The sequence below is a fragment of the Apodemus sylvaticus genome, chromosome 17 (genome assembly GCF_947179515.1).
Source record: "Apodemus sylvaticus chromosome 17, mApoSyl1.1, whole genome shotgun sequence".
Taxonomy (NCBI): Eukaryota; Metazoa; Chordata; class Mammalia; order Rodentia; family Muridae; genus Apodemus; species Apodemus sylvaticus.
Window position 1 is genome coordinate 41,860,068 of NC_067488.1, and position 21,136 is coordinate 41,881,203.

At 44.0% G+C, this 21,136-nt stretch overlaps 1 protein-coding gene and 1 non-coding gene across 2 annotated transcripts in view; both read right to left on the reverse strand.

Annotated features, from left to right (window-relative positions):
- Trappc9 (trafficking protein particle complex subunit 9) overlaps nt 1-21,136 on the reverse strand; it is a 483,396-nt gene that overhangs the window by 129,141 nt on the left and 333,119 nt on the right.
- Nucleotides 10,968-11,031, reverse strand: LOC127668313 (U7 small nuclear RNA). The gene has a single exon (XR_007974082.1). It is a non-coding gene; the product is annotated as a U7 small nuclear RNA (small nuclear RNA).

A 21,136-nucleotide genomic window follows, 5' to 3' on the forward strand; every position in this document is an offset into this window, starting at 1 on the left:
TGAGCAAGTTCTGGGTGACAAACCCTGCGTGTATGTAATACCTTTGTTCTCTAATTGGCTGTCATAACAGGGCACACTGATGCATTCTATTATTAGCCCACTCTTGGAAACTGACTCCTAATGACTTGTGGTCACACCATGGATTACTGCATCCCTCAACCCTCATCAGATAAGAGTCTATTTGTAGCAGATGGTGATTGCAGAGACCCACAACGGGCCAAAGGGTAGAGACCATGAGACTGCAGAACACTCAATCCTAAATGGGGCATCTACATCACACCCATCTCCTCCCAAGGCTCAGGGGTCATTACAGAAGAGGGAACAGAAAGAGTTGGAGAGCCAGAGTGGCAGATGATGACAACAACAGTGTCTTCTAGACACAGCAGGACAGCTGTACATATGAACTCACAGTAGTTGGGATAATATGAACAAGACCTGAGCAAGTCCAAGCCGGATCAAACCCTAGCATGAAAGGGAGAGGTAGACACAAAGACCCACCCCTACTGAGGAGCTATTGGCAATTAGGAGCTTCTGGGAAAAGGAAAGCCAGTTTTCTTTAAAAATGTAGACCTTTTTATCTCTAAGTGGAACCACATATCTCTAGAGGAAAATCACTTATCCAAGAATATGTGTTAGGTCCAAAGTGCACTCCCCAACCCACCCCAACCTCTGCCCTCCCATCCCCTACCCTGCAATCCAAATGGCAGTGCTGGTGACAAAAGGATGCTGATCTGGTAAACAGAAGGATTGTTATTGGGAAAACAGAAGTGTAAATCCAGTATTCCTCAGCAAATCTCAATAAGGCAAACTTCTGTTTACCAGGACCTCTTAAATCCCTTAATCCATCCCCAAAAGTCAATTACTTCAAGCAAGGGCATCTAGTTCCTAGTTATTTTGAAGAGCCTGCATCAGAGCATAGACCCCACCCTGCTGACTATCATAGAAAGTCTGCTTGCTTTTCCACTGTTTTGGTTCTCTCCACCCACCTCATCCCCCACCTAGAAACAGCCTTGGCAGTCTGATTCCCAATAAACCTTTCTTCTACCCATGTAGGAGTCCATTTTGGAGGTTTTACAGTGCCCCATGCCCTCTATTACAAGGTAGACAGCAAAAAAAAAAAAAAAAAGACGGACTTAATGGGTTTAAAAAGAAAAAGATACACAGTTGGGTGGGCATGGAAGACAGATGTATGGCTCTTAGAAGTCTTAGAGGGAAGAGTTAATAAGATCAAAGCACACTGTATGAAATTCTCAAAGAACTATGCCTTTAAAGACTGTTAGGAATTGGGATACAGCTCAGTTGTACAGTGATTGTCTAGCTTGTGTAAGTTAATGGGGGTTCAGTCCCCCAAAATGAAAAAGAAGTTTAATAAGGAAAGTATTAATAAATAAATAAGGGGAAAGAAAGAAAGAAGGAAGGGGAGCTAAGGAGCCAGACTAGACATGAATCCAAGTGGATGCGGATTGCTGGCATGACATCTCTACATGGTCCAGGGCAGTGATGAGTTCCCTGAACTAAGAGGCAAAGAAGGGCTTGTAAGGACAAATGGTTATCTTGACACAAAAACACTGAATGAAAACCTTCACCTTGCACCTCTCCCACCATCAACTCCAGAGGTACTGCAGAGATACAGGCAGAACCCAAAGCTCTAAAACCTAACAAAGAAAAAGAGTGTCTATTGACATCCTTAGGTTCAACAAAACTTTCTGCGGATTGAAACCAAATTGTGAGTCATAAATCAGAAATTAATAAACTCATTTCATCAAAATTAAACATGTTGCTCTTGGAATATGGGGAGATAAACCACATAGGAATTGAACAGTTACATATTATATAAATTTACAGAAGGAAAATAAATACAAGAAAAGGCAGAGAAAAAAGTGGAACATGTTCACCCCACTTATGGCACAGTGGGGGCGGGGAGCAGGGGATTTCCCTTGTGTGAGCAAAGACAAATGTCTAGGCTCTACATTGTGTCACTGTACATTGACACACAAAATTAAAGGGATCAGTTTTGCAGGCATTGCTTCCCATTCACCCAATTTAGATCCACCAACATATCTTATCAGTTTAATATGGTAGTTTTATTACCATTAGTTTGGTAACTTGGCATGTGTGTGATTTAGATAAATGATTTCACAAATATAAGGTCTATAAGCATAGGATTTTGTATTGAGTTTTGTATATGGTACACATTCAAATCTTTTTTATTATAGAACTAGTTATACAGACAATATAGATAAAAACAAACAAACAAACAACAGCAAAAACACTGGTTGCCAAACCATTGCCACAGGAGAGCTGGCCACAGAAAGCCAACTGTCCCCATCTTTTACGCCTTTCACTTCATATAAGTACAAAAATACTAGGAACACGTGTCCATGTAAAATAAATGTTATAGGCCTTACAAGCTGGTCTCTTCACATCATCAACTGTGGGTGCTTTGGTGGATAAGGACACACAGAACCAGGTCCATCTACTGGGAGATATAAAGCTCCCCCAAAATGGATACAGGAATCAACTTGATATCCACTGTCTTATATTGTTCAGCATCAATATATGAGATAAACAAAGGTATCAAATGGCTCTTACACATCCAACTTCCCTATCTCAAATGTTCTGAGACCAGAGGGAATAAGGTTTGACTCAGGAAGCATCCATATCAGATCATCATATAGGATAAGAATTGAGAAGTGCCTAACTAGAAAATAACAATGCAGGGCAAGACATGGGCCAAGACCACTTGAACAGCAGCAAATCAGTCCTCTGAACCTGCTGTCTACTGGACTCAGGACCATTTGGTACACCCTGTTTGTGACAGCTAAGTTAATGTTCACTATGGGAGAAGTCAGAAATATCCAGACAAACCAAAAACTTCCCCATTCCTCACCTCAGGAAAATCTCAAGGAACTTTTGCACCTGCTACTAACACCTGATGAATTCTCTGCATTTGAAAGCATCTGTGCTCAATTCCCTGGGCTTGTGACATACACAAGATCATCAAGGCATTATGCATGCAGAGGTGAGGCCTAGGCTGGAGCCTCCTTCCTCCCCCACTGCTCCCTTCATTGGCTGGTAGAGTAAAGAAGCTGTTGCACACAGAGAGCAACTGCATCTCCAGCAGACCGGCCTCTCTTGGTGGACACATGCACTTTGTCCTCTTTCACTCCACAGGGACACTGGTGCTCGGGTACCTGTCTCCATCTCTTTTGGTAGGGTCTCATCAACCTAGGGACCTATTTCTGATCTACTTACATCTTCTCCATCCTCCCTCAGAAACCAAGCACAGTGAGGACATCTTGGAAATTGCCTAAGATTAAGACAGGTCCTTTCTGTGGGCAAAGACCTGCGCGTGCATGCTGGATGGCCTTGTTCCACTCCTGATGCTCACCAATGCTTGTGACATGTGTCACAAGGGAGAGCCAGCCGAGAGGGGGCTGAGTTCAGTGGTCAGGCACTGAAGCTGTATTTTGAAGAGTGAAGGTGTGGACAGGGCACTGAGTATTTCAGGGCAAGATGGGGCCAGAAGTATAAAAGACAGATGACAAAGGACTGAAGTCCCTTGCAAGAGCTGAGGGGTTAGTGTGGCCATTCACAGAGGTACAACCAGGAGTTTGTATTCCATCAGGCTGTGTGGGGAGTAGGACAGTACAGTGTGTGTCAGGTGGTGCCAAGGGGCTGGTGAGCCTGGAGCATGTTCTGGGTGAGAGGACTTCTGTGAATCCTAATAAGAAATGACTGGTCTGAATAGGGAAGGGGACTGTGTGCCCCAAGAGAGATTACCTCTCCCCAAGCAGAGAAGAAGGCAGACAGAACTCTCAGTCTATAGCCATCTTAAAGATGGAATCTTAGATCTCCTTCAAGCCTATCTGACCTTAGCTCCCAGGCACAGGACTAGAGAAGAAGCATGAGACACCATGGTATGACCCCAAACTGAAAAAAGCAAAACAAACAGGATGGCCAAATCTTTAGGAGCTTCATTCATGGGCACAGCCTCATGATGGCCTTGGCACTAGACCAGTCCCTGTGGAGCTGGCTCTGCACAGGTTAACTGAAGGTCCTTAGATGAACAAATACCTTCCATCTTCCTCTCCCCACCATGGAAGAGAACATCTTGGGCCAGCTCAGGAGGAATGACAATTCACTGGGAAAAGGCCCAACATCTCTTCTAATTAGTCTAAAGAGGCTGTGTGGGACTCTAAGAGCTGATAGAGAAAGGATGAAAAGCTGGGTGGACAAAAAAAAAAAAAAAAAAAAAAAACCTTCTGAAGTGGGCCACAGCTTTGGAAAGAAGAGGGCAAACTCGTGCACGGAACACTTTATACTTCAAAGATGAGGCTTATCCTGTAATAGTCCAAAGACAGTAGATTTTCCTCATAGAAACTAAAATAACTTGACGCCAATTAGTTCCAATAGCAACAACTGCTTTTGTCCACAGAAAACTTGGGACTAGCCTTGGCTGTGAAAGTTGCCAAGGAGACAGCATGTTATAGAAGGTGCCATGATCAAGAACACAGAAAAATAACTGTTTTCAAGGCCTCTGGGACTGAGATAGCCCAGGGAAACTGAAGTCCCACTGGAGATCAGGCCACCTTCTATGGTCTAGCATGGAACTTAGCCCTGTTCTCAGACAAATGCAAACAAAGAAAGCTGAGCATATTTCAGAGAAAATACCAACCTTGGAGTCGGGCTAGGTGGGGGGACACCAGAAGACACACTGCATAGTGACTGCTGGGACCCAGTAGATCTCAGGAATAAAATGAGATAGCAAGGTCAATGCCAGAGGACAGGCATATGACAGTGTCAGGCACCATGGATGTGTCCTTTCTTCTCCCTGGGGGCTTTGGCCACTGGCACAAGAGGACAAAAGGAGCAGAGATAAAGAACAGGTTCCAACAGTCCAAGAGTATGACAGAAATGACAGACTTCCAGGACCAACTTCACAGAGGCAACTCAACCATATTCTGGGTGAATGAAGGGCTATATAGCTTTGGGGAAGGGATTAGGAATGTCTAGGGCCTGTATCATTGGCTAGAGTTTAAGGTACCGAAGAATGTCTCAATTGTAAGGAAAGGCATTCCAGTTATTCCAGGTACTTGCAGACAGACTCTGATCAAGAGAAAGGAAGCTGATCCTATAATGCTGACATTCTGCAGGTAGAAGGTGGGCATCTCTAGCGCCCCAGACAAGATCAGTGAAGAACAAGCCCTGCAGGTAAAGGGAGTCCTCCATTTTGTATTGAACTCAGAGGAGCTATGTGTACATGGTAGACTGTGACCTTAATTATCAGGGTTTTCCCACACATGGAAACTACACTGAAGAAGAATAATGTTGAGCAGAATAGCAAAAGTAAAGGTGCCCCGCAGGATGCTGTGGTGGGACACCAGAAGAGAAGCAAGGTAGAGTGCATCCAGACAGCTGACAATATAATATTAGCACTCAGAGGCTCAGTCAGTAGAATCTGCAAGAGTTCTAGGCCAGCCTGAGATACATTATGAAACCTTACCTCAAAAAATTAAGTAAGTATGTAAATAGAGCCATCCAGTGTAATGTTAGTGGCGCGAGCTTGCAACCATTCCGGTGCAGCCAGTTACAGATACCCTAAGGCTTGCTCTGGGGAGCTGAAAGGGGCTCAGGACTGAGCAGACTTGACTGAGTGAAGACTCCAGAGATGTCATGGTGAACATGGGAGTACAAGTTTCTTCAGCAGCAGTCTCCCTCCGATGAGCTTCTCTGAGCAGTTTTGAGTTCAGTCTAGGATCCACAATGTGCTCTGCAATTCTCATGTCCAAAGGATCTAGAGGACTAGCTGCCCAATGAGTGCTCCCAGAGTCCAGGCACACTAAAGGTACCTTGGATGTTGGTGAAAACCAAGTTAAAATGGGCAAGAGTTATGTTCAATTCTTTCCCAGACAAAACAAGCAAACCCAAACATACACCAGACCATGATGATAGGAAAAGGACCATGGTAGTAATTTGAAAACTAAACATAACTTGTATCTCTGTCGAGCAATAAAGCTTCCTGTGTAGTACACACACTAGTAAACTCTGAAGAAACCTATTCCCCACTCTCAGCAATTGACAAATCATTGAAGCAGAAACTAAACCAAGACAGTGAAACTATTGGAAGTTATGAACCAAATGGATCTAACAGATACCTATAGAACATCCCATCCTAAAGCAAAAGAATATATTGACCATATAATTGGTCAGTAAACAGGCCTCAACAGATACAGGAATACTGAAATTCCATGCAACCTATCAGATCACCACAGTCTAAGGCTGGTTGTAAGTTCAAACAAAAACAATGGAAAACATACATACATTTGGCATTGAATAATGCTCTACTCAATGATAACTTGGTCAAGGAAGAAATAAAGAAATTGAAGATTTTTTAGAATTTAATTAAAATGAAGACACGTCATACCAAAATTTATGGGGCACAATGAAGGAAGTGCTAAGAGGAAAACTCATAGTGTTAAGTACCTCCAAAAAGAGAATGGAGAGAGCTTACACTAGCAGTTTGACAGCACACCTGAAAGCTCTAGAACAAAAAAAAAGCAAATGCACCCAAGAGGAGTAGACAGCAGGAAATAATCAAACTCAGGGCCAAAGTCAACCAAATAGAAACAAAAAGAACTATACAAAGAATCAACAAAACATGGAGCTGGCTCTTTGAGAAAATCAACAAGATAGATAAAACCTTAGCCAGACCAACCAGAGGGCACAGAGGCACCACCCAAGTAATAAAATAATAAAATTCTAATTAATAAAATCAGAAATGAAAAGGGAGACGTAACAACAGAAAGTGTGGAAATTAAAAACATCATCAGATTCTACTACAAAAGTTTATACTCTACAAAATTTGAAAATCTGGACAAAATGGACAACTTTCTAGACACATACTAGGTGCCAACATTAAAACAGGATCAGATAAATCATCTAAATAGTCCCATAAGTCCTGAGGAAACAAAAGCAGTTATTAACAGTCTCCCAACCAAAAAAAAAAAAAAAAAAAAAAAAGCCCAGGACCAGATAGGTTTAATAAGGAATTCTACCAGATCTTCAAAGAAGACCTAAATACCGCTACTCTTCAAACTATTCCACAAAATAGAAACACAAGGAACACTACCAAATTCATTCTATAAAGCCACAATAATGCTTATATCTAAACCAAAAAAAGACCAAAGGAGGAAAGAGAACGTCAGACCAATTTCCCTTATGAACATTGATGCAAAAATACTCAATAAAATTCCTGACAAATGAATCCAAGAATACATCAAAATGATAACTGACCATGATCAAGTAGGCTTCATCCTAGGAATGTAGAGTTGGCTCTATATACGGAAATCCATCAATGTAATCCACTACATAAACAAACTCAAAGAAAAAAACCACATGATTATTTCATTAGATGCTGAAAAAGCATTTGACAAAATTCAGCATCCCTTAATGTTAAAAGTCCTGGAGAGATCAGGAAATCAAGGCCTATACCTAAACATAGTGAAAGAAATATACTGCAAACCGGTAGCCAATATCAAACTACATGGAGAAAAACTTGAAGCAATCCCACTAAAATCAGGGATTAGACAAGGCTGCCTACTTTCTCCCTATCTATTCAATATAGTACCCGAAGTTCTGCCAGAGCAATTAGACAACAAAAGGAGGTCAAAGGTATACAAATTGGAAAGGAAGAAGTCAAAGTATCACTATTTGAAGATGATATGATTATATACTTAAGTGACCACAAAAATTCCACCAGAGAACTGATAAAGCAGATAAACAACTTCAGCAAAGTGGCTGGATATAAAATTAACTCAAAAATATCAGTATCCTTCCTCTACTCAAAGGATAAACAAGCTAAGAAAGAAATTGGGGAAATGACAGCCTTCACAATAGTCACAAATAATATTACATACCTTGATATGACTCTAACCAAGCAAGTGAAAGATCTGTATGAGAAGAACTTCAAGACTCTGAAGAAATCAAAGATCTCAGAAGATGGAAAGATCTCCCATGCTCATGGATTGGCAGGATTAATATAGTAAAAATGGCCATCTTGCGGAAAGCAATCTACAAATTCAATGCAATCCCCATCAAAATTCCAAATCAATTCTTCATAGAGCTAGATAGAGCAATCTGCAAATTCATTTGGAATAACAAAAAACCCAGGATAGCAAAAACTATTCTCCACAGCAAAAGATCTTCTGGGGGAATCACCATCCCTGACTTCAAGCTCTACTACAGAGCAATAGTGATAAAAAAAAAACTGTATGGTATTGGTACAGACACAGGCAGGAAGATCAGTGGAATAGAATTGAAGACCCAGAAATGAACCCAAACATCTATGGTCACTTGATATTTGACAAAGGAGCTAAAAACATCCAGTGGAAAAAGACAGCATTTTTAACAAATGGTGCTGGATCAACAGGAGGTCAGCATGTAGGAAAGTGCAAATTGACCTACTTTTATCTCCTTGTACAAAGCTCAAGTCCACGTGGATCAAGGACCTTCACATAAAACCAGATACACTGAAGCTTATAGAGGAGAAAATGGGGAAGAGCCTTGAACACATGGGCACAGGGGGAAATTTCCTGAACAGAACACCAATAGCTTATGCTCTAAAAACAAGAATTGACAAATGGGACCTCATAAAACTGCAAAGCTTCTGTAAGGCAAAGGACACTGTCAATAGGACAAAATGGCAACCAACAGATTGGGAAAAGGTCTTTACCAATCCTACATCCAAGAGAGGGCTAATATCCAATGTATATAAAGAACTCAAGAAGTTACACTCCAGAAAGTCAAATAACCCTATTAAAAATGGAGTACAGAAATATTTAAACAGAGAATTCTCAACTGAGGAAATTCAAATGGCTGTGAAGCACCTAAAGAAATGTTCAGCATCCTTAGTTATCAGGGAAATGCAAATCAAAACAACCCTGACATTCCTTCTCACACCAGTCAGAATGGCTAAAATGAAAAACTCAGGGCACAACAGATACTGACGAGGATTTGGAGAAAGAGGAACACTCCTCCATTGCTGGTGAGATTGCAAGTTGTTAAAACCACTCTGGAAATCAGTTTGGCAGTACATCAGAAAATTAGACATAGTACTACCTGAGGATCCAGCTATACCACTCCTGGGCATATACTCAAAAGATGCTCCAACATGCAATAAGGACAGACTCCACTATGTTCATAGCAGCCTTATTTATAATAGCCAGAAGCTGGAAAGAACTTAGATGTCCTTCAACAGAAGAATGGATACAGAAAATGTAGTATATTTACACAATGGAGTACTATTCGGCTATTAAAAAACAATGACTTCATGAAATTCTTAGGCAAATGGATGGAACTAGAAAATATCATCGTGAGTGAGGTAACCCAATCACAAAAGAACACCCATGGTATATACTCACTGATAAGTGGATATTAGCTCAAAAGCTCAGAATAAATAAGATACAATTCACAGACCACAGGAAGCTCAAGAAGAAGGAAGACCAAAGTGTGGGTACTTTGATTTTTCTGAGAAAGGGAACAAAATACTCAGATGAGCAATTATGGAGGCAAAGTGTGGAGCAGAGACTGAAGGAAAGGCCACCAAGAGTCTGCCCTACCCAGTGATTCATCCTATAAACAGTCACCAAGCCCCAGTACTATTATGGATGACAAGAAGTATATGCCGAAAGGAGCCTGTTATGATTGTCTCTGGAGGGGACAGAGCCTCACAAATACAGAGGCAGATGCTAGCAGCCAACCTTGGACTGAGCACAGGTTCCCCAACAGAGGAGTTAGAGGGAAGACTGGAAGAGCTGAAGGGATTTGCAGCCCCATGGAAAGAACAAAGATGTTAGCCAACCAGACCTCCTAGGGACTAAGCCATCAACCAAGGGGTACACATGGTTCCAGCTGCAAATGTGGCGGAGGAATGTCTTGTCGGGTATCAGTGGGAGGAAGGTCCTTGGTCCTATGAAGGCTTGACAGATGCCCCAGCGTGAGGAAATCGGGGATGGGGGATAGGTGGAAGTGGGTTGGGTGGAGGAGCATCTTCTTGGAGGCAGGGGGTGGGAAGATGGGTTGGGGGTTTTCTGGTAGGGGGAAACTGGGAAAAGGTATAACATTTAAAATGCAAATGAAGAATATATTCAAAAGGAAGGAAGGAAGGAAGGAAGGAAGGAAGGAAGGAAGGAAGGAAGGAAGGAAGGAAGGAAGGAAGGAAAGAAAAAGAAAGAAAGAAAGAAAGAAAGAAAGAAAGAAAGAAAGAAAGAAAGAAAGAAAGAAAGAAAGAAAGAAAGAAAGAAAGAAAGAAAGAAAGAAAGAACTATTGCCTGTGATATGGCCCCAATGGCTGCAGTCTTCCATATTTCTAGTCACATACACAGGCATATGCGTTAATCATGTCAGTTAATTTTTATGATGATGGCATCTTATTTTTAATGTCATTTTGTATCCCTCCTATTCTATGTATTAAGCTGTGAGCATTTGTGTTCAAAGCTGAGCCCTAAGCTGGGTCTTGATGTTGGTGCTCCCTGTGGTCCCGATTCTGAGAAAAAAAGCGGCAGTTCCCTCAGGCTCCGTGGCAGTGGTTCTCAACCTCTCGAATGCTTTAATATAGTGCTTCATGTTGTTGTAACCATAAAATTATTTCATTGCTATATCATAACTGTAATTTTGCTGCAACTATGAATCATAATGTAAATATCTTATTTGTGGTGAAGGACCAGCCTTGGCTTGGAGTGGAGTTCCTGACAAGGTGTTTGGGAGCAGCAAAAGAAATAACTTGAAGTCAATCATGGGTACAAACTGACAACTTTCAGATCTGCTTAAGATGGTTCTCCAAAGAGCTCTATAGATACCTCTTGGCTCTGAAGTCTGCTCCAGATAGCTTTCTGCTTGAGACAGCTCTCTGCTAAAGACAGCTTTCTCATGCTAGAAACAAATTCTAAAAGTTCTCTGGATACCTCATGGGTTTTCTGACCAAAGTCAGAAAATCTGTTAGAAAAGATTCTAAAAGATCTGTGTTCACTCTCCAAACAGTTATCTCTGGGTAGTTCTCTCTTGCAGAACAAAGCCCAGGCTTTTATTTATATATCAACTCAGTTATTTACTCCAGATACTTTTTTTATTATCTTATAAATTAGCCTCCTTAGCTCCTTGATTCCTAGAAAAGGACAGAAAGTACATTTTTTTTAAACATTTCAAATTAATTTAGAGATTTCCTGGTCTTTGTAAACAAAGACAATAAGCTAGCTGGGTGGGATCCTGTCCTGAGATTACCATTCCTACCATGTCTGGATCTAAATTCACCTGTCCCAGGCTGATCTTAAACTCAAGAATCTGCCTGTCTTTGTATCTTTCTAACAACCTGGCTGCCTTTGTTCTGTTAGGTCCATGAAGCTTCTCATACCATTAATATTGCATCCTTATATTTTGCATAGTTGAGAAAGTATACATTCTTTAACTTACATTTTCAGAGTTCTTTCCCATAGCCTTAAGGGCTGTTCTAAAGGTCACATCATTTACCATTTTGTTAAGTACATTACATACACCCTGACCTCCTGGACTCATGCTGACTCTGATTATTATGGAGTCATTAGCCATGGTAGAGTGGACAGTCTCCAAAACAGCAATATAAAATATACAATCAAGTCTTATGCCTAGTAAGCATCAATACTTGTAAAGGCCCACACCCTGTTCCAGGGGCAGGAACCATGTCACGCCACCCCTTGAGCATGGACATACAGGGCTTGACTATTTGTGACCCCCCAAAGGGTCTTGACCCACAGGTTTGGAACTGCTCCTCTACAGGAACATGTGTGACACCTTCTGCTGGGGGTAGGGGACTGCAAGGCACAGGCAAGGCAGCAACAGAACAGAAGGTCCATTAAAATGCCCAGAAGCCAGAGAATATATAGCCCAACATTACAAATTCTGTAAAAGCATAATTTTCTCAATAGCTATCTAACAGTCAACTATTAGGTGTCAGACATTTTGGTTGCTTTCATATTAAAAGTAACATATAAGCATCCTGATGTCCAGGACTTGATCTGAGGTTTCAAATATTTTTCTGAGGATTGATTCCGAGGAAAGAATTGCTCTCTAGATCCAAGCCTTCAAAGCTATGTGTTAGATGTGGATGGGTAGCCTGTGGTGAGGCAAGAAGGTGTGTTTATCTACATGGAAGACTGAGCATCCATGTAAAGAACTGAAAAGTAAGGAAAAAAGTGACCTGAGGCCCTGGAGAGAAAGCATTGTCTCACCCTCAGGTAAAGAAAACACCATATCCTCCCTGGGTGGCCATGAGCCACATATATCTAGAGATAAAAAAGGAATGGAAATAGGAGTGAGCCCTAATCAATGTCCTCAAAGTTGTCTTCATGTAGATCTATGCCAGGCCCAGAGCCGTGAGGTAAGGAAAGTGCCCAGGCTCTAAAGTCAGACCTGGCCAAAAAGGTCCACTTCTGAAGAAACCACTAAACCATACTTGTCAGACAGCACAGGAATTTCTGCAAAAACTCTTGCTATTCAGATGGTGCAAAATGAGTGCTATACAGTAGGGTTGTGTATAACTCCCCACTCTTTCATCATCTTCTACCTCCTGATGTTTCCATCCCTGCACTAGAATTCTACCACAGCACAGCTTAAGGACAGAGACCTACCTCACACACATTGCTGAGTCCACAGCTCCAGAGTGGTAGCTTCAGTAAACACTGCAGAAGAGTGAACAGCTACCTAAGAAAAATGCTACAACAGACATACTTTCTGTTCTCTCAACTTCTGTTACTGCCTGCCGAATGATGTACCTGTCCTCTCACAGCAAGAGGGATCCCACATGTCTAGTTTAAGTCATATTATGGGGCAGAAAATCACTTCTTTATTAAGACAAGATATGTAAGTCACCTGAGACTGTTGGATTCAGAAAACCTAGTTTCTATGCATACTACCAATCAAATCTGTTCCACAACATTCATGTGTGCTGAACACCATAGAAACATCCATCACAATAAGCAGACAGGTGAAGTGGGATTGCCAAAGAGTTTATACCAGCAGACCCAGGCTAGAGTTGGCAGGAGCTCTCTGATTCTTGGGGGGGGGGGGTGGCGGGAAGCTTGACCTCTAGAAGCTTCTGTGCCACTGTCTATATAGCACTAATAGAATATACAATTACAAGGTGTGGGGGTAAGCTTGGCCTCTAGAAGCTTCTGTGCCACTGTCTATACAGCACTAATAGAATATACAATTACAAGGGTATTAAATCTGGTGAAGAGTAAAGACCATCAGCAGGAAGAAACTAGGTTGGGTGTGGGGGAAGGCATGAGAGCAGAAGCCTCACCTCACCTCAGCTTCCTGGGCATGCTGGGAGTGGGCAGTCCACACGCCTGCAAATGTGCACTCCTGTGTCCTAAGATTATGTACTGAGATTAAGACTCCAGACCAAACACAGAGTGAGAAACAGCAAAAGAGGCATGGCTGGCATCTGAAGTCTAGACTTACAGGCTTTGGGGGCTTAAAATATTGATGTCAGCCCAGGTGGCTCTAAACAGTAGACAACACAATAGCATGGCAAAAAAATCACATCTTAAATCCCTGTTGTGGTACCAAGTGCCATCTCTCCTCTCAACTTCACCAGTCAGCTGCTAGGATGGAAAATGAGAGCACCAAGCTAATGAGAGCAGGAGGCCAGGATAGCCCTCTGAGAGGTGGTGAACAGGGCCATAGCCCTTCCTGATGTCTCTAGGTATCCTCTGATGCACAGCACACCCTCTGCCTATTAGTTATTGCCATGAAAAAAATGACCACCAGCTTAATGACTTAAAATCATATATATAAATATATACACATACAAGTATTGTATATGTATGTGTATGTGTGTGTATGTGTGTGTTTATATGTGTGTGTGTGTGTTTGTGTATGTGTGTTTGTGAGTGAGAGAGAGAGAGAGAGAGAGAGAGAGAGAGAGTTATCTTATGGTTCCAGAGGTCTGCAAAGGATCCCAGAGGTGATGTTTCTTCTGTGCACCCTTCTTATCTCTGCAGCTTCTAGGAGCCATCTATATTCTTGGGTTGAGGGTCCAGTCCCATGTTTTTTCAGTCCTATCCCTTCTGACATACCATATGTCCACTCTCCCCCTTAAAATGAGCCCTATGGTCACACATTGACAAACTATGGTTTCCAATGCATCTTAGCATCCTTCATTTGATATACCTACAAAACCCAGTCTCTCACAGAGGCGGCATAGCCAAGGGCTCTGAGATTATAGTGTATGCATCTTGGGAGTCAGTAACATTATTGTGCCTCCCACACTTACTGAGCATTAGCCTCTGACACCTGGGGATATGGAAAGAGAAAAGATGCATACAGGTGACTGACAGAGCATGGGAGAAAGGGTGATTGGGGGAGATTAGCACGCAGAGGACACAGAAGAAAGCAGCATCTCAGGGGACCAGCAAAGTCCATAACAGGGAAGCTACATGGGGCAGTGTGAGCACAAGGGAAAAATGCTCAAGCCCAGGAGATATGGCACACAGACATGGGACTGGTTCATGCCCGATTCTACTGTAGCATCAGAGTCTGTGACACTCACTCACACACACACACACACACACACTCACGGAGGGGGTGTGGCAGAGACAGAGAGACAGAGTGAGAACAAGAGAGTGTGTGTGTATGAGAGAAACAGAGAGAGACAGAGACAGAGACCCATGGTCTTAGGGAAGAAGCAAGAGTCCTGGGTGAGAAATCCCCAAGCCATGTAGTAGGCAACTCTTCTCCTTTCCTCAAAAAACAAAAGCAAAAACAAAAACAAAACCCTGTGATAGTGAGCTCCCATAGCTCAGAGGCACATTTGAGAGACTTATTACAAATGTGCAGAGCTAAAAAGAATGCAGAAACAGTTTTTTAAAAAACTAACTAAGAACATTAACAAAAGAAATCAGGCCAGGATGTGGGAGAACTGTATATAACCTGATGCAACCAGTAAACTTGAGGAAAAGCAATTTCGATAGAAGCTACATTTTTTTTATTTCCCTAAAATACGCAATGCTTCTACCAAGAGCCTCTGACCCCAGTTATCAATGCATGCTCTTGAGAAAATCAGTCAGTGAAGGTAGGCAAGGAGTGCTGTGCAAAGACGAACCAGACTGCAGGTCCATTTATCCCAGGAAAATGCTGACACAGACTCTGCAAGGCAAGGGACGTGCCAGGCTGTCCCTGGCTCCCTGGCTGTGTCAATTCTACAGAATCCTAGCAGCTGTAACCCTCTGTGTCCTGGCTTGTGCTAGTCCCTAGCCTGGGGACTACTTCTAGCCACCAGGCAAGGAAGATGGTTCACTGAGGGCAGACCTAAGCTCCTAGCTTCATGTCATCCATGTTCAGACACTTAGAAATGACCATTCAGTAAAGAGATTATGCACAATCCTTGTGCATTCTAGGATGCACATGAAAGGCCTGGTTCTCCTCTCAGAGGCATTAGCTCCCCATACTCAGAGCCCTTAAAAATGTGTCTTTGTTTAAGTTGATCCCAATGATTCAGCGGCTGCATGGCTCCCAGCCACCCCCAACGTGAACCCTCTGTACAGACTCAACCTGCATGCCTCACTCAGGTAAGGTCACTAGCTATCTCAGGGCATGAAGCTACAGAAGAGTAGCTGACAAGTGGCCCTGAGATGCCTTGCAGTAGAAAAGGCTGTACCAAGAACAAAGGAAGGTTTCCAAGGTGAAGAGGCTTCACCCCTGATCTCCAGGAGCCTTCAGCTGACACAGCTGACTAAGATCTCCCCCATCAGATTGTCCATTAGCATTTATCAGCCACGAACTTTGCTCCTCTGTTCCAGAGGACGCCCAAACATATAGAGCAAACACAAACAATACAATTACCTTTTAGTCATAAAGAGCAAGCTGTGCACTGCATGTGGAATAGGCTTGCAAGGGATGACTAATGAGAGATAAAATAATATCCTTTGGTCTAATTGCTGATGCACAGCAAAGAAGCAAGGCGTGCTGACAGCTTGGGGCCTGTGGAGCATCCATTCCTGTGTGCTTTATGAGGGGAAAGCCATGGGACCTGTTAGCTTTGAAGGAATGCCCCCATTCTGCAGTGCACACTTCTACAAAGCCAAGGAGAGTGTTCTGGAAAGAGCAGCAAACAGCTCCCAGCCACTGCTTAGGGGCAAAGGCTCAAGGACATAGGAAGGAGCCTGACCTGATAGCATCTTCTCCTAGAATGTAGCTGGATACAGGGCATCACCGTGTCTCAAAACCACAGAGAAGAAACTAGACGCCACATGCTCCATATTATGTGCTAGCAGGCCAGGTTTCTGGGGTGTCTCAACACAGAGCACAGGATGCCTCTGGCCCCCTAACACCTCAGTCTGACTGGAAAAGAGATGTTCCCCCAAATGCCTGGACCCTCTCATACCTTCCCTGTCCCACTGAACACATCTGTTTCAATAGCAGTGAAGGATTTGTATGTATGGAACCCAGCCTACAATGGCTCTTTCAGAATAGTCTGTTGTATATGCAGTGTTTTACTTCTGTTCTTTCAGTCTGTCCTTCAGGGTGGCAGGAAGCACAGGCCTCACATAGGCTGGGTGTCCACAGTGTTAGTCCATTTCTGATGGCTCCGTGACACCACTTTCTTGAGAGCAGTCTGGGCTGTTTTTGCACTAGCCATGGCCAGCTGAGTCAGCTTTGTGCTCAATAAACTCACTAAGTATCAAGTGTCCTGGTTAACCCCAGCAAGTGGCATGTTTGTGTGTCACAGCTAATGTACAAAGTTAGTTCTGTGTGATTTTCACAGCTCTATCCCTGACACACTACTTAGTGCACAATAATCGCTCCATGAAAGTCTCCCAACAGAAAGCAAACAGACAAAGGAGGCCACAGGAGGCCACAGGAGAGGGAAGCATCCTTTAAAGAAGGCAGAAAAATTAACTCTGGAGGCTGGGCTATAAATTACCAGGTATGCTTCCCCTGAGTACACAGTAAGCAGAATGCATGATTGCCCCCGGTACTCAGTGTTCCTGTGGACACTCTTGACTTGTCTGAACCAGCTGACGATCCCCAAGGCTTCAGAAACCACTCTCAGCAGATTGCTCAGGAGACCACATGGTCCCACCATCTCCCATCTTCCTCTGCTTTAGACCTTGCCTGACTTTTGAGGAGCATGGAAACAGAATGAAATCAAACCACAATAGAGCTAAGAAGCCAACTGCAAGGGGTGTAGAACTGCAAAGAGAGGCCGAGGCTGCTGTAAACCAAGGAGCCCCTGAGCTATTCAAAGCGACCTTCCCAGAACTTTATGATGCAGTTGGTGTTGTTTCCAATTCCAGGGTCTATCTGCTGTAGCAGGCACCATGCAGAGAAAAGGGAGATGGAATCCCTATCAAAAGTGGCCCCTAAGGTCAGACACCTAAGTGGAGATGGGGAAGATGGGTCCCTTCTCATAAAGGCTCACAAGGAGCCATGCGTGCTCACACACTGATAATCCCATATGCCCTGTGCAGGAGGCCCACGGACAGTGCACAGGAACACATGTCACAGAGGAGTGAGGATTTAATGACGGAGGTAGGAGGGTCTGGGTAGGGAACTCCAGAGAGAAAGAACACACCCTCCAACCACAGTCTCACTCTGTGTCTCTCTCGCTGCTTCGTGCTTCTCTTCTGCTATGGAACCCTAACTAGCAACAGTGGAGGGAAGGAGGGGAGCAGTGAACATGCTGGCTTCGCTCGCGAACGCTCTGTTTAAATGTGATGCCAAGACACCTGCTGCCTTCGCCACACAACCACCTGCTGATTTCACCACAGTGGGGCTGCTGAGCCCTCACAGATCCTCAAACAAGCACAGGGTGGGGCTCTTCACATTAACTCTGCTCTTCCTTGGAGCACAGGTGACCCTGAAACCCAGCAAGACAAGGCCAGGGGGACAATGGGACTCAGCAGACCTTTGCTGAATAACACAGATACCCAGTGACCAACGCTTAGAGCAGATACCCCCAAACCAACCCCATCAGCTGGGTTTCCCATTTTCGTCTTCAGAGCCACCAACACAGAGTCATGCTCTAAGTGAACCAAGGCAGGAATAACCACTGCTGATGGAGGAGCTCCTAAATGCCCCTAGGGCCCTGCGTTCGATGCAGGACACCTGCCCCACCAGCCCCGTAAGATGCCTGCTGCCTTACCTCCACTCCCCAGGTACCTGTTGTTTTCAGGGAGGTCAGAAACATAGTGTGCACACATAATGGGAAGAAGACTCTAGCCAGAGCTTTGGAGCTCTGGGTTCATTGCTCCTTCTGTGAGTTCTTAAGCAGAGATAATAGCAGCAGTAGAACTGCACTGGGACAAACCATGAGCCAGTAAGAGGGACATTTTACTGCTTGTGTGCATGTGTGGTGTGTGTAAATACACCTGCCTGCCCCTGGATACAAGTGTAGAGCACATATCTAATACAGTTACTAGCAAACTGGAGGACTAGTGAAGCACCCCCAGGCTGGCCTGAGGCCTACTCAAGAGTTCAGAGCCATGGCTCAGGAAGGCACAGAGATATCTAGAAGGACATCTCTCACACAGAACGACCTGTGTGTCCCTTTCCCTGTAAGCCCAGTTCCAGGGCTTCTCTGTGGGTATAAGTGACTCAAAGTCATGGTATTCTCAATACCCACATACCCTAGCACAGGACCTGGCTCCTGGTGGGAACCTGATTCACAAGTGAGCAAGTCATCAGGGCACTCCTCAAAGGTGTTTACACTTACTGAGGTGTAAACATGGGTCTGTGGTGCCAGTGGGACCTGCCCTACATCTCACTGAGCCTTGGTTTCCTCAGGAGCCAGCAGGGATGATGTGAAAGGATGCTGGAGGAGGCTACAAGGAGCTGAGGCTTCTGCTAACACTGACAAGCTGTAAAAGGTGGACATGCTGAGTGCCCAGGAAACAGGGAGAGCGGCCAGTACGGAAAGTTGTACAGCAGGCCTTCTCCAATGCTGGCACTGAGCACCAAGCCTTGGAGGCCAAAATAAGCTCATCCTGCACACAGCTGGCTTAACTGCATCTACCTTGGGTGGGTTCCAGTGGCTAATAGGTCTTCTGAGTTAATGTGACTTCTCGGAGACTTTTGGAACTAACGCAAATTAAATGACTCCATTATACTGGCCTCGTTTCGCTTTGCTTCCTTCACCAGCAACGGTTCGAACAGGCAAGCACTTTGCTCTGTGACACTGCCTTGTTATCCAACTTCCCGGCCAGTTTGCAACTGTGAAGGATTTCTTTCATTATGTGAAAAAATGTTGTATAATCCACAAGCCAAGGAAACACACAGACATTTTTTTCTAGGCCACAAACAGTTGGCTGACAAACCGCAGCATGTCTTCCATAAGACGAACTCCCCCAAGAACCAGAGAGAGGCTGGCTTCTGCCCTGTGAACACATGCACACCCTCGACTACTGCTAGTATGTGCAGGTTCAGGGCACGCCCACCCTAAGATCCTATGAGCATCTCCTCACGTCCTTCTCCAGTACACTACAGGATCTGAGACCCATTCCTACTCTGAAGAGCACTCTGCAAGGTGGGGAAAAAATGCCCAACTCCACACAACACCCCCATCTGGGCAGCTCTGAGGTGGGCTGAGCCCATGACTCCACAACAGGAGCTGTTCTGTACAGCACAACGCTTTCTCATGGCACTGCCCAAACTTGACACCTGGGAATATATAGATCCCATTCTCAGAGGGTGACCCTGGACTGAAGGGTGCATAGGCACTACCTGCTGCAAACCAGCAAACGAATCGGGGTAAACAAAAATGTCCCTTCCTCCAAACCACACCAGCCCCAGACACAGCAGCTGAACAATAGAGGAGATGCTGGCCTTGTAATGTAACTTACTCAGGACACAACCTGTGCAAGCACACACCATGCACTGGGCTATGACTTAGTACAACTCAAGTCCACAGTGTCTCACAGAAGACAGCCGTGTGAAGACAGAACAGAAACAGACATAGCCAGTATGCTGACACCTTCCAGCAGTCGCATAAGGCCTATGAGAGGATCAATGAATTTGACTGAGCTCCTGGAGGCTGCTACTACCTTAGGAGGGAACAGAGAAAAGGGAAACTCCTGAAGAACAAGCTTGATGTCACCGAGGGGCCACAACTGGCAAAGCTCCTAGCTGTGGGATTGGCCTCGTCGATGAAAAACTCAGAAAGAGACAAACAGGAAACATACAGGTTAAAAATTGATTTGCGATACGTCCCTTTCTTGAGTTCTGATTTAAGAGATGTCACGAAGCACCACACTGAGACAACTGGAAATTTCAAGTGTCAATGTATTCAATGATGATGAGGAAAGCATTTGAAAACATGACATTGTACTCACTCCTACTGTTCATGGATATATAAAAATGTTCATGGATAAAATAGGATGTAGGGAAGCCAGTGGGACAGAACCAAAAAGACGCTGAGCATGCCACACACAGAAGCAGGTGACGAGCACACAGGGCTTCCAGACAAGATTGGTAAATTGTATACATATCTTTCTTTCTTTCTTTTTTTTTTTTTTTTTTTTTTTTTTTTTTTTTTTTTTGGTTTTTCGAGACAGGGTTTCTCTGTGTAGCCCTGGCTGTCCTGGAACTCACTCTGTAGACCAGGCTGGCCTCGAACTCAGAAACCCACCTGCCTCTGCCTCCCAAGTGCTGGGATTAAAGGCGTGTGCCACCCACCCGGCTTGTATACATTTCTGAAGATGGTTTTGTTGTGGCTTTTATTTTAGTCTTAAGACAGAGCCTTGTGTGTCTCAGACTGGCCTCAAACTCAATGTGTAGCTAAAAATAGCTATCAACTTCTATCTACCAATGTCTACCTTCTGAGTGTTGGGATTTCAGCTGTCTAGCACCACTCCTGGTTCATGGTGTACTGGAGATCGACCCCAGAGCACCTGCTTGCTATGATGCATTCTACCAACTGAACTACATCTCTACCTCAAGGATAGAGCTTTTTAGGGCTTGAACACATAATGATGGCTCATGTGTCAATACAGTATGGTGAAGAGCAGGTCTCTTTGATAACTGCAAGGTCCCAAGACAGATGCATGCAACCCTAACCCTAACCCTGACCCCAACCCTAACCTTAACCCCGACCCCAACCCTA